General features: G+C 37.6%; 1 pseudogene; it reads right to left on the reverse strand.

Annotated features, from left to right (window-relative positions):
- Nucleotides 1–1,844: 1,844 nt before the first annotated feature.
- On the reverse strand, nt 1,845–2,512 carry LOC147451609 (uncharacterized; annotated as a pseudogene).
- Nucleotides 2,513–11,739: the final 9,227 nt, after the last annotated feature.

Raw genomic sequence — 11,739 nt, forward strand, 5'->3', positions numbered from 1 at the left:
CACACTATGTAAAGCCGCTAAGGTAGAGCGCTCTAAAACATATTAGGGTATCGTTAAGCCATTTAGTATTCTAAGGGTTATCGGCTTTAGATTAGCAACTTTTGTTTTGGCCGCTAATACATTGCCATATTTAGAGCGTTAGGGGTAGGCTATGTAAATCCACTTAGGTTTGACAACTTTTGATTTGGTTGCTCCAAATCAAATTAGTACTGTAGCGTCTGGCCATTTCAGTCTTCTAATAGGGTTAGAGGGTTATGGCTTAAACGTTGGTAGATGGTCATGTTTGGACGTCACCGATAAGTGTTGAGATTAACATAAAAGTACATAAGTTCTAACTGTTCGAACACAACGTCCATCTATAATTTGAACATGAGTTAACTTAACAAATAACATAACCTGACTTTTTACATACAACCTATAACCTAACCTTATCTAACTTATAATCTGACTTGCTGCCTAAACCTAACATATAATCTAACTAACCTATACTATAACCTATAATCTAACTTATAACTTAATGTAAACTTTAATTTAAACCTAACTACTTAGAACCTAACCTAACATGACTTAACGTATAACCTAACTTATAGCTTAACATATAACCTATATATACCCTAACCTAATATATAACCTAAACTAAACCTAACTGAAACCTAAAACCTAAACCGCATCAAGCGCATAATTTCAAAAACGACATAATTAAAAGTGAAATTTCTTCAAAACAAGATTTTTTCATAAGCCAAAACAAAAAAATTTCCTAATTCAAAACAAAATTTCACAACACAAACCATAATTTCTTTTAAAGCATTAAATTTTCTTTTATTAATATACAATTAATTTAAATAAATTTAATATGCATTAAAAGTTTAAGCACTCACATGCGGCCTATTTGAGCAAGAAAAGGTGTTGTAAATGTCCTTGAACCTGCAAAAAACGCACACACACACCATCCTAAATTCTAAACCCTAAATTTACAAGTAAACTTGAAAACAATCTCACCTTAGTGCTATGGAGTAGTCCACGAGCAAAATTAGCACCTCTGACAACTTGTTTCACACCATATCTGCAAGAGGTGACGAGGAAGAGAGTAAGAGAAAAGGCACAAGAATAAACGAAATGCACAGGGAAAGCCCGCGGGTTCTTTTTTTGCAGGGTCCAACGATATAGAAATTGATATAGGCGTTGGAACACATGTCGGTACAGGCGCTAAAACATGTATCGCTAGACGCGTCGGAAGAGGTATCGATGCAAGTATCGGAAATTAAAAAATGAAATATTTTTAAAAAATTGTATCTCCCTCCATACTTACCTACACATATACCGACGCCCGCCATTGGCGCCGGTAATTTGACGCCGCAATTTAAGTGACCTTTTGTAGTGAGAGTTTTCAAGCATATGTAACCAAGCGGTCTTAAACTCATTATAACATGCATAAGTATTATAAACCTTGTCAAAAGAGGCAATGCAAAATATTATCGATAAAATTTATATTTATTATATGTATAGAAGTGAATGGTGCATTGTTAAAACTAGACGGCATAACAAGAAACTCATTGTGCCTATAAATTTTATGAACACCTTCTTCAAACACTTTTGACTTGGTGGTACCCAAATTTAAGGTTAATTTTAGTGAAATGTTTGTCCCTTAAGTTTTTCTAGCCAACCGTCTACTCTAGAAAATAGGAAACTTATCCTTAATGGTGATTTTGATTTAAATCCCATCCTCATCCATTTCTTTAAGAGACTTCCTTGTAAGGTCGATTCTAGAACAATCATCACCACCCATTGGAATTAGTGGTTTTTGTGGATGAAAAATACTTTTTGGTACACTCTCATGAAAGAAATCACATAACACCAAGTTTCTTTTCTCCCTCCTTTATTTTGGAAATATCTTTCCACACTTCATGGAAACTCCACCATACATGCATTGTTTGTTTCTCTTTCATCCACTTTGAAAATCCATCTATAGGCACATCATCATATATTGAAAGTCCATGCACAGTGGTCTCAGCCTCATCTATGAGCTCCTCCCAATAGATTTCCTTTCTTTTTGAAATTCCCAAACATCTCTATAGTTGCCTCATCCTCACCTTCCTCATCATAAGCATATGTAACACCTCCATCTTTCTATTTATAGAAACAATATCATAATAAAATGATGCAAAATTTTGAATGAATATAAGAATTTGAGCATTGTATCTATTTTGGCATACCTCTTTGCTCAAACACAAGAGGGGACACATTGTAGAGCTTTTTATTCGTTAGAGAAACCATACCCTTCTTGGACCAATCATAGTTTTAGATGAGCTAAAATAATCCATCTCCATTACTTGGATTTTCAATGGAGCATTTTGTATGCTTTGTGTCTAAATGTTTCCTCCATCATTTCTTTTGTCTTCTAACATTCTATAGCATCCTCCTCCAAGCCCATGCTATGTCTATCAATGGAAGCTATAGGTAGCTTCAATGCACTATCAAAAGAGGTTTGCAAATTGAAAAAATCTATGCTCATTGACAATTGTAGCTTGCTACTTAAAGATTTGGTTTTTTTTATAAAAGAAACTTAGCATTACCTTCCATACAAGTTGTCCTAGAATAGTAGTAGGAGCATTGTACCATTGCTCTCTTATACGTCCCTTTAAGTTAAATTCCATTGAAGCCCACTTCCTTCGATCCTCACCGAGATACTCTAATATTAAAGTTTTGTGAGCCAATCAAAATCTTTGAAACATAAATATTTCATGTGATAGCATAGGAGTTACAATTGTGCACACCAATCTATAAAATATCACATATTTTTTCAATGAAGATTAGTGCTTAATGATTAAAAAATCAAAGACAGTGTCTCTACTAATTTTGAAATTAGGTGTACCTACTCATTCTAAGACTTCAAAGCCAATAGAAACTCTTCTTCTTGCGTCTTGTGTATCCCCAAAAATTGACGCCTTACACCCACATGGAGCTAGGGGATGTGTGACCAAGCTATCAATAAAGAGGCATGAAAAATGCTAGCATATTTCTCTCTCCATAATACAACAAAAAACCTCAAGTATTTGAAAAAGAATCCTACCTTCATGTGTGTGTGACATCCATTCTTTCACACGATGATTACCATCCCAAACAAGAAATTTTTTTACCTTTGAGATCCTCCCCCTCTGCTCCTTTGATTTTTTTCTCAAATCTCTCATGTTGAGGAACCCAATCTTCCCCCACTCTTGAAAATCTAGCTGTGTCACGTAGAAGTAGATAGAGCTTCTAGGGCGAGTGAAGGAGACCAAGAAAGGGGCATATACTTCAACATAACCATGGCCATCCCTTGGCTAGATATTATGCAGTTTGATTCATTAGGAATCAATCTACAGAAAGGCATCAGTGGAGAAGGGAAATTGCACTTCACAAAAAAATTTCAAAACAAATCACCTAACAGTCCCAGATCAAGTGATTTTCCAAGAAGCCATCTATGCCGAACCCCCACATCATTAGTGTTATCTTTCTTTTTTGATTGTGATTGGCTAAAATTTTGTGTAGTGGAGATAATAGTTGGGGTATTGGGTTATATCATGGTAGTAGTTTGTTGCTCCCTATCTTGATCATTGTCCACATCATGGGAAGACGTATCCACTCTATCTTTTTGAACTGTAGATATGTGTGAGTGTGTAGGGGTCCTAGATTGCATTTCTTCACTCAAAGTACGATACACGTGAGTGTGTAGGGGTCCTAGACTGCGTTTCTTCACTCAAAGTCTGATACACATGTCCAAATCTAAGTGAATAACCCTTTTTTGCTATAAGACATGTCCAAATCAAATTAACTAGTCAATGTATGAATTAAGGTTCAATATATAGAATTATAAAATATGCTCAAAACCAACCTTTATTTATATTCACTACCTTTTATCCTCATTTCTTGGGAGCCATATCTTGTTCACAAAGCTTGCAAAACCAAGAACCGTACATAAGTAAGTCAATTTCTTTTATAGTTTTCTACATATGGGGTTTTCTTGCACAATGTTTCTTTTGTAAGTTGTTTATGAGTTGGCATAGCTAGATAATCAAGCCTTCACATCATCATGATAATCACAATACTAATAATTAGTGCTTTTATACTAAATATAATAGGATAGATCTCAGTAGGATTAGTACATTGTATGCCAAAGTGTTTATGAAATGGCGTAGCTAAAGAATCAAGCCTTGACATAGTCACGATAATCACAATAATGATCATCAATGCTTTTATACTAGATAAAATAGGATAGATCTCAGTAGGATTATTGAATTGTAATCCAAAGTGTGCCTGGCATGTGAGTTTAGGGGTGGCTATATGCATGAATAGGTGGTACACTAGCTACCTATTTTTGGGGATGGTAGCAAGGGGGTGGGATGTTTGGTAGCTAGGTAAGGAAACATAAATTTTACTTGAATATTTTAAATTAATAATTGAATCATTCAAAAGCTATATTCTTTTGAAATTTTCTAAAAAACTTGATTTGTGTGTGTAAAATAGTGGGGGTCTGCACCTTACTATGTAATCATGAAGCATGCTCTTTGATGATTGTAGAGAGTGGGAAACACTGGTGGCTAGACGACTCCCCTACCTAAAGCAAAGGAAAGAAAGTCAATAGACATGAGGAGGAAAACCTATTCTCCATCTCCCTTTCCTCCACCCTCAGACTCCCCTTTGTAAACACCATTCACATCCAATGCCAAGAAGAGGACAAAGAAGGTGTTCACTACTCCTTCACACAAGGCCTCCATGGCTTGAAATATGGTAGTTGTTGTTACTCCAAACACAAAGGTACTATTATGCAAGCATTCATGTGTTCTCCTAAACTTATGTTGATGTTTATATTGTGACCTTTGAGCCTTATGTATTACTAGTGCATGCATGCATTCATGTATTTCAACTTTGGTTGTCTTTGCACATAGTATATTGTTGTTTCCAAGGTCCATAAGCTTATAAGCTTTCTTTGAAAAAACTTGGGTTAGAGGCTACATGTCTGTGCATTCATTCAAGCTCCATAAGATTACATGCATGCATTAAGGGTTGCATCTAAAACCCGAGGAAGAGGCTTGCAAGCATGCATTTAAGCATACATGTCTATGCTACCTGTCTTTGCATTCATGCATGTTTAGTTTAATTTTTTTTGGCTCGCTGCCCATGTTTTCATGTCTTAGATTTCTCCTATTTCTTAAAGGGGAAGATGCCTTGGTGCACTTCTTATGTGCCTTTTGAGGAGGAAGTTAATTCTCTGCATGAATAAAGCCTAAGCACATGAATTATATGACCTTCTTGACTTGGGACTGGATGCATAATTTTTGTTTGAGGCTAATATCACAACCAAAGACTGGTTGATATGCTTTAAGGAGGTGGCAATTTGGGATAAATGTAGAGAGGTAAAGCCGGAGTTCTAGAACATGTTTGAATACATTGTTCACATTTGTGTACCAAAAACCTCCAAGAAATTATGGTATAGAGGTGAATAAATCTTTTGCTAAGGGATTTTTATACGAATAGATGAAGGGACATGTCAATTGGGATTTGTATTCAAAGAGTATGATCACACATATGGATGCAGCCAAATTGCAGGTAAAGAAGTAGAGATGGGCAATTTTCCATTCCTTCTTTTTCCCTTACTAGAGTTCTTGACAAGTGACAAGGAGTCTGGATCACTTGGATGTAGGACATCAAACTTTGATCTCTAGATTGGATGATGTGCAGAAAAAGTTTTTATTTATTCCACCATCTCTTGCAAATCTAGATACTATTTACAAAATGGTTAAAAGCACTCATGCTTTGGCATTGTCAAAGTGTATTGAAGCTACCAAAAATCTTGAATTTTATAAGGTAGATGTGCACCAAGATGAAGGGACCAACCTCCTAGTAGACACGCTCATCTAGCAATTGAAGGATGAAGAGGTTGCATTACAAAAGGTAGAAGACAATTGGATGTGTGGATGCAGTGCATGTAGAGCATCTTAGAAATGATGTCGACTGGTTTTCACTGACAATCCAAAAATTGCAAGGAATTGTTGTGGACAATTCATCTGCTACTGAGGCTATGGATAGGGCTCAAGAGGAAAGAGGAAGCTGGTTTTGCCCATGCAACGCAAGTGGGACGTGTGGCCACCCATAACTCTAGTTTGTGCTAGCTCCTACATTACACTCATTGAAAATAAAATGATATTACAGTTACATTATTGGTGAATACATAATTAATTTAATTAAAAAATTAAAATTGTAAATTGATGTACTTTTTTGTGGAAATGCTTCCTGTAATTGCATCTCCCGTTGAAAGTGGGTCCATGAATCCTCATGAAATCCCAGAGGTCTCTTAATTTTAGGGACCATAGCATACTTCCTATTTGTGTTGACAACAAGAGGAAACAATATATCTTTGTATGTATAGATGTATGTGTTTATTTATGTATGTATACATGTATATATGCATCCAAGTATGTATGTACACACGTACACACACAATAGTACTTTAGTCAAATCAAATCTAGCTTCCCTTTTTTTAGATAGATCCATATTCCTCTCGTACTTCATCGCCTCCATATTATAGTCATGGAGACCACTCTCATACAATGGGACATGAAGAAGAGCCTTCGGGGAGAGTGCCTTCAATTTATTATGAAGAGGAGTAGATTCCATGTAGGTGTGATAGATGTCGAGGCTTACATCCACAGCCACGATGCCAATGTCATATACATGAGTTTGATTGGGGTGCTTGTGCTCATGCATCAACACTCTCACATCGAGATGAACGTATGGTTAGTATTCTTTACTCTAATATATATTTATATACATTACTATACTTAATTGCATCATTAATATAAATAATATTTCATATCTAGGGACATCCATCTCTAGTTGATGATGAGGATGCCATCTATGATCAAGCTACTTGTCATTCTCACGCATGGCATGGTCATGCAGTTCAAGAATTTCAAATGGACAGAACCTTGCCTCTTGGCCTTGAGAACAAGACTCATGTGGCGATTATGCATTGCCCAATTGTCTATTGTCTTTAGTACATACATGTAATTGCATACACTATGGGGGATGGCATGGAATATCTCTTTTTGGAGATGGAGAGGTTTTAACTTTCGGGGTGCTCAATACATGATAGATCCTTCTAGCCTTCCGAATGGAGGACATGGCTGCAAAAAATCTACAAGTCCCACCACATTCAGAGGTGACCCTTATGTGATTTTGTAGACCTACATATGGATGGGGCCCTTGGCATCAATTGGCTTGATACATCCATAGCATGACTACTTATGGTTTGTGTCTGAACGAAGCATCCCTTTTAGATAGAGGCATTACCCATGCAAAAATTCAAAGACTTTATGTAGATGACAGGCCATATGAACATGAAAACATAGCCAGCTTAATTAATAGTAGTTGGGGAAGGAATGCAAGAACCAATTGCACATTTGTGGAATGCGAAAATGGACTTGAGCTGGAGTACATGAGTAGAGATGTCCAAGATACATTCTTGTAAATGCCATTAGATCATTATGTGTTGGTGATGAACTATTAGTGAACTACATATTTCATAAGCCAGAAAGAGCACCTCCACCTCTGAATTGAATATGATAAGTGTATGCAAGAAACGTGCAATTGTGGAATATGTATCAGATTTTTAAAATTTACACGTCTATGTTTGATATTGTTGAGTTTTTTGCCTAATCAATTTGTCTTTTTTTTAAATACTAAGTATATGTTACAAGATAATAGGTTTGATTTTGTAAATAAAATGCTTATAATTGTGTCTATGTGATAGGCTCCTGAGTATGATGTTGAAAATGATGTGCATCTACCTTCTCATGGAATCTCACGTATGTCGATTGAGTCCATGAAATTCCTTCGTAAAAGTGGTCCAAATAGCTATGAGATATTAAAGAAACTATATGGTTTACATTTTGACAAAGAGAAAGATGTATCAGTGATTTTATTTATGATTAGTATGGAGAAACTGAAGCATGTAATAACAAAGTTTTCTTAGAGCGGAAGCGCTAGAGCGAATCTATGAAGGAGAAAATTTGTCACTATTAAGCATGAGTTTGCTTATTTTGAACCTCCAGAATTGTTGTGCTTGGAGTAACACATCCATTTTTGCACTATTTTAAGTAAATGTCTTATCCATTGTCAATGTTTATTGCAATATGTTTTAATAATTAATTTGTATGTGGTCTTTGCTCAAAATGTTGCACACTGCTATTTCAAAAGTTCTTACCCTCAAACAACGCCATTCCTACATTAAGAGATGAAGTGAAAGAGATGTTGCAAGCTTGGACTTGATTACCATACACGCATGTCCCAATGATTGTATTTTGTATAGAAATGAATACAAAAATGAAAAAGCATGTCCAAAATGTAAAAAATCTCGTAATAAAGGTACAAGCAGATTTCGACATTTTTTGTTGGCACTCGTATACAACATAAATTTTGAACCCCAAATTTAGCAAGAATTTTTTTGCGATCACACGTAACCCAAGCCCTCTTGGGCGTGTCGATTCCTAATCATGTTTTTGAAGAGTGACAAGAAACCTAGGAAAGAAGGACTTGTCCAGCCTCCCCTTGCTCTTTTCTCACTCATTGCGAGCGGACCGTGCACTTAGCGGCCTGCCAATCAACGTGAGGTGGGAAAAATCAACCTTGGTGTGAGCACAAGGCCGCACCCTTGCGGGGAAGAGTATAGCTCGGGTGAAGAGAAGACCCTTCTCTAACACAGATTGCAAGCAAAAGAAGAACTTCAAGACCCTCAAGAACCTCAAGCACTCAAGACCCCCAAGAACCCAAGAACCCCACAAGAGCCCAAGTTCCTCGTGAACTTAAGAACCAAAGATCTCAGTGTATGGTCATCACCCGAAGTCAAATGGATACTTTACATGAAGGTGATGAGCATGAAAAAGGTGAAGAAGAATTTTCCCCACCAAGAGGTTTTTCTGACCTTCCCCCTTCCCCATCTACGCCATGGTTTGCACCAAATCCTATGGAGGCTTCGTTCAAGTCGATGGCACGACAAGAAGCAACTCACGCTCCCTTGGAATGCGAGCGTGATGAACGAAAAGAAAGAAAAGCAGAAAGAAAGGTGTCTATTGAGCAAGTGTGCTTGGAAGTCGAAGATAGACGCGGGGTGCAGAGAGACCTACGCATGAAAGAGCTGGTCCAATAGGGCTCTCACCTCGAGACCCGTAGAGAACAAAGATGTTGGTGGTTCATCAAGTGTCTGATGCTGAGATTCAGACTCCAACAACCCGGTTACAAAGAAGATCCAATTCAATAAGTATGATGGTAAGATGGATACTATGATTATTCATTCCTGGTTGCATCAATTTAATGCTTATTTTGCAACAACTAAGAAGATAGGAAATAGCAAGGTTTTTATGGCAGCTATGTACCTTGCCGGTGATGCCATAAATTGGTAACAGGCATGGCAAGAGGCACAGTTGGCCGTGCACCTACAGGAAGCCGAGGATCTTGCTACCCTTTCCTTCAATTGGGCCATTTTTCCAAGACAAGCTCAAGGCGCGGTTTATGCCCCCACAATACCTAGCACGATTGGAAGATGATTGGTGCAGCCTCAAGCAAAATGGTATGCCAGTTACGTTTTTCTCTAATTGTGTTTTGTAGCTCGGCACCCAATTATGCAAACCGGATGATGAGCGCAAAGAGGCTTTCATTTTTGGGTTGGAGAACTATATCAGGTTTGATGTCAAAGTCCTCGACCCAATCGATCTCAATAAGGTGGTAGCGATTGCTCTCACACAGGATATGAAGCACAACAAAGGAAATCCTAAGGAAAACAAGACTTCCACAAGTACCTCTCAGACTTCACAAAACCCTTAGAATGATAAGAACGGTAAGAATGGTAAGAACGGTAGCTCTTCTAACCAATCTTCCAATAGTCCCTCAAAAAAGAACTCTTAAAATTAACCTAAGGGTAAAGCTAACACAATTGCTAAACCTAAGCTCACTCTAGATGAAAAGATAGAACAAGGAATTTTAGGAGGATGCATCACGTCGGAAGAGCAAAGCACTTATTCTAAGGAAGGTCGTTGTTTTCATTGTCACATTAAGGGTCACATAAAAAGAACATGTCCTAAGCTTGAATCAAACGAATCTAAAGAACCCACAGAACCCACTTCTTCTATCAATGCAATAAATGAGAACATGAGTGTGAACGAAGTCTCTCATGATCCTCCCATTGATGAGTCTCTCATTAAGTGTTATGGTCATGTGAATGGTCAACATTTTGTCATATTGTTTGACCCAGGCAGTATGCATGATTTGATTAGCGACTCTCTTGTCGAAAGAGCCCGCTTGGAGGTTTGCAAGACATCTCCTTTTGAGGTGTCTAGCTTCTCTCCCGATATGGACTCTCTGATCAAGCAAGAGTGCCTTGATGTTTTGTTCCCTATTCAACAAGTGTCCTTCCGCAGGAAATTGTACTCTCCTCTTTCAGGATGTGATATGATTTTGGGCATTCGATGGTTTCGTGAACATAACCCTCTCATTGATTGGGTGGAAAATACATTCATTTTCAATGCCAAAAGTGACTCTCCCCTTGTCATTCGTGGCGAGAAAGTTGTTCATTCTTCATCTCTCATTTCTAATGTGTAGGCAAAGATTGAAAGGATTCAGGAGAAGGCTCTCTCAATCTCGTCTTCTCCAAAGCATGGCACACATGCTTTGCATGAATATGATAAGTATGATCATTTGAATGATAATTATAAGCATGATGATTTGGATGATAATGATAAGCATGATGATTTGCATGATCAAGATGTGATTTTTCACAAGCATGATGATTTGCAAGAAAATGATGTGATTCTTCACAAGGATGATTTGTTAGTTGATACTTTCTCTAGTGAAGCTAACATCATTGCAGAGACGATCAATCACAAATCACCAATCTTGGCTCTCGAGTCGAGGTCCAAAGAACCCTCTCAGGGAGTATTATGTGTTTGAATGATTAGTCAGCACGCAGTGTTCAAATGTCTCATTTGTGATGCTTTGTTGTATTTTAGTCATTATCCTTATGTAATCCCTTTTCAACCAGGTGAGAGATACTCCTCCCCAAGGGTCTATGCACAAAATATACAAATTACACCTTTATACAATTTTTAATATTCATCAAAGTTGTCAAAGCATTTGCATAGGGGAGGAGCTCTTAGCAGTCAACCAAACATGGAGTTTAGGCCATGAGCTAGAGTGCATACAGAGGCACCTAGCAACTAGTGCTATCCCTAGATGGGTATTATAAATGAAAGCGGACTCAAATAAATATAACATTGTGGAGGGTGAATATATGTGTACATTGCATTGCGGGGAGAGAGAGAGAGAGAGAGAGAGAGAGAGAGAGAGAGAGAGAGAGAGAGAGAGAGAGAGAGAGAGAGAGAGAGAGAGAGAGAGAATATAGTGTAGGGTGAAATAGAGTGCACAAAGACATGAGAAAAACATAAGAGAGTCTTTAAATGCCCCATTCAAATGAAATAGGCAACCATATATTAATGCAATGACAAAATCTCGGTATACCATAACATCAAAAAAGTTTACGAAAAAATAACTAGCAAAGCACTGGACCCTGTGTAGGGATCTACAAGTCCACCCATCCACTTATGCTCTACTATGGAACGAGAGAATTTCACTTTGCCGGGAGCGATCCAGAACACCTCCAACCTACCTCATCCAAAAATAAGCTGAGGGCGCTTTGCCTCCCTCCATGAG

Source organism: Adiantum capillus-veneris, chromosome 8, assembly GCF_014529385.1.
Source record: "Adiantum capillus-veneris isolate H3 chromosome 8, ASM1452938v2, whole genome shotgun sequence".
Classification (NCBI taxonomy): Eukaryota; Viridiplantae; Streptophyta; class Polypodiopsida; order Polypodiales; family Pteridaceae; genus Adiantum; species Adiantum capillus-veneris.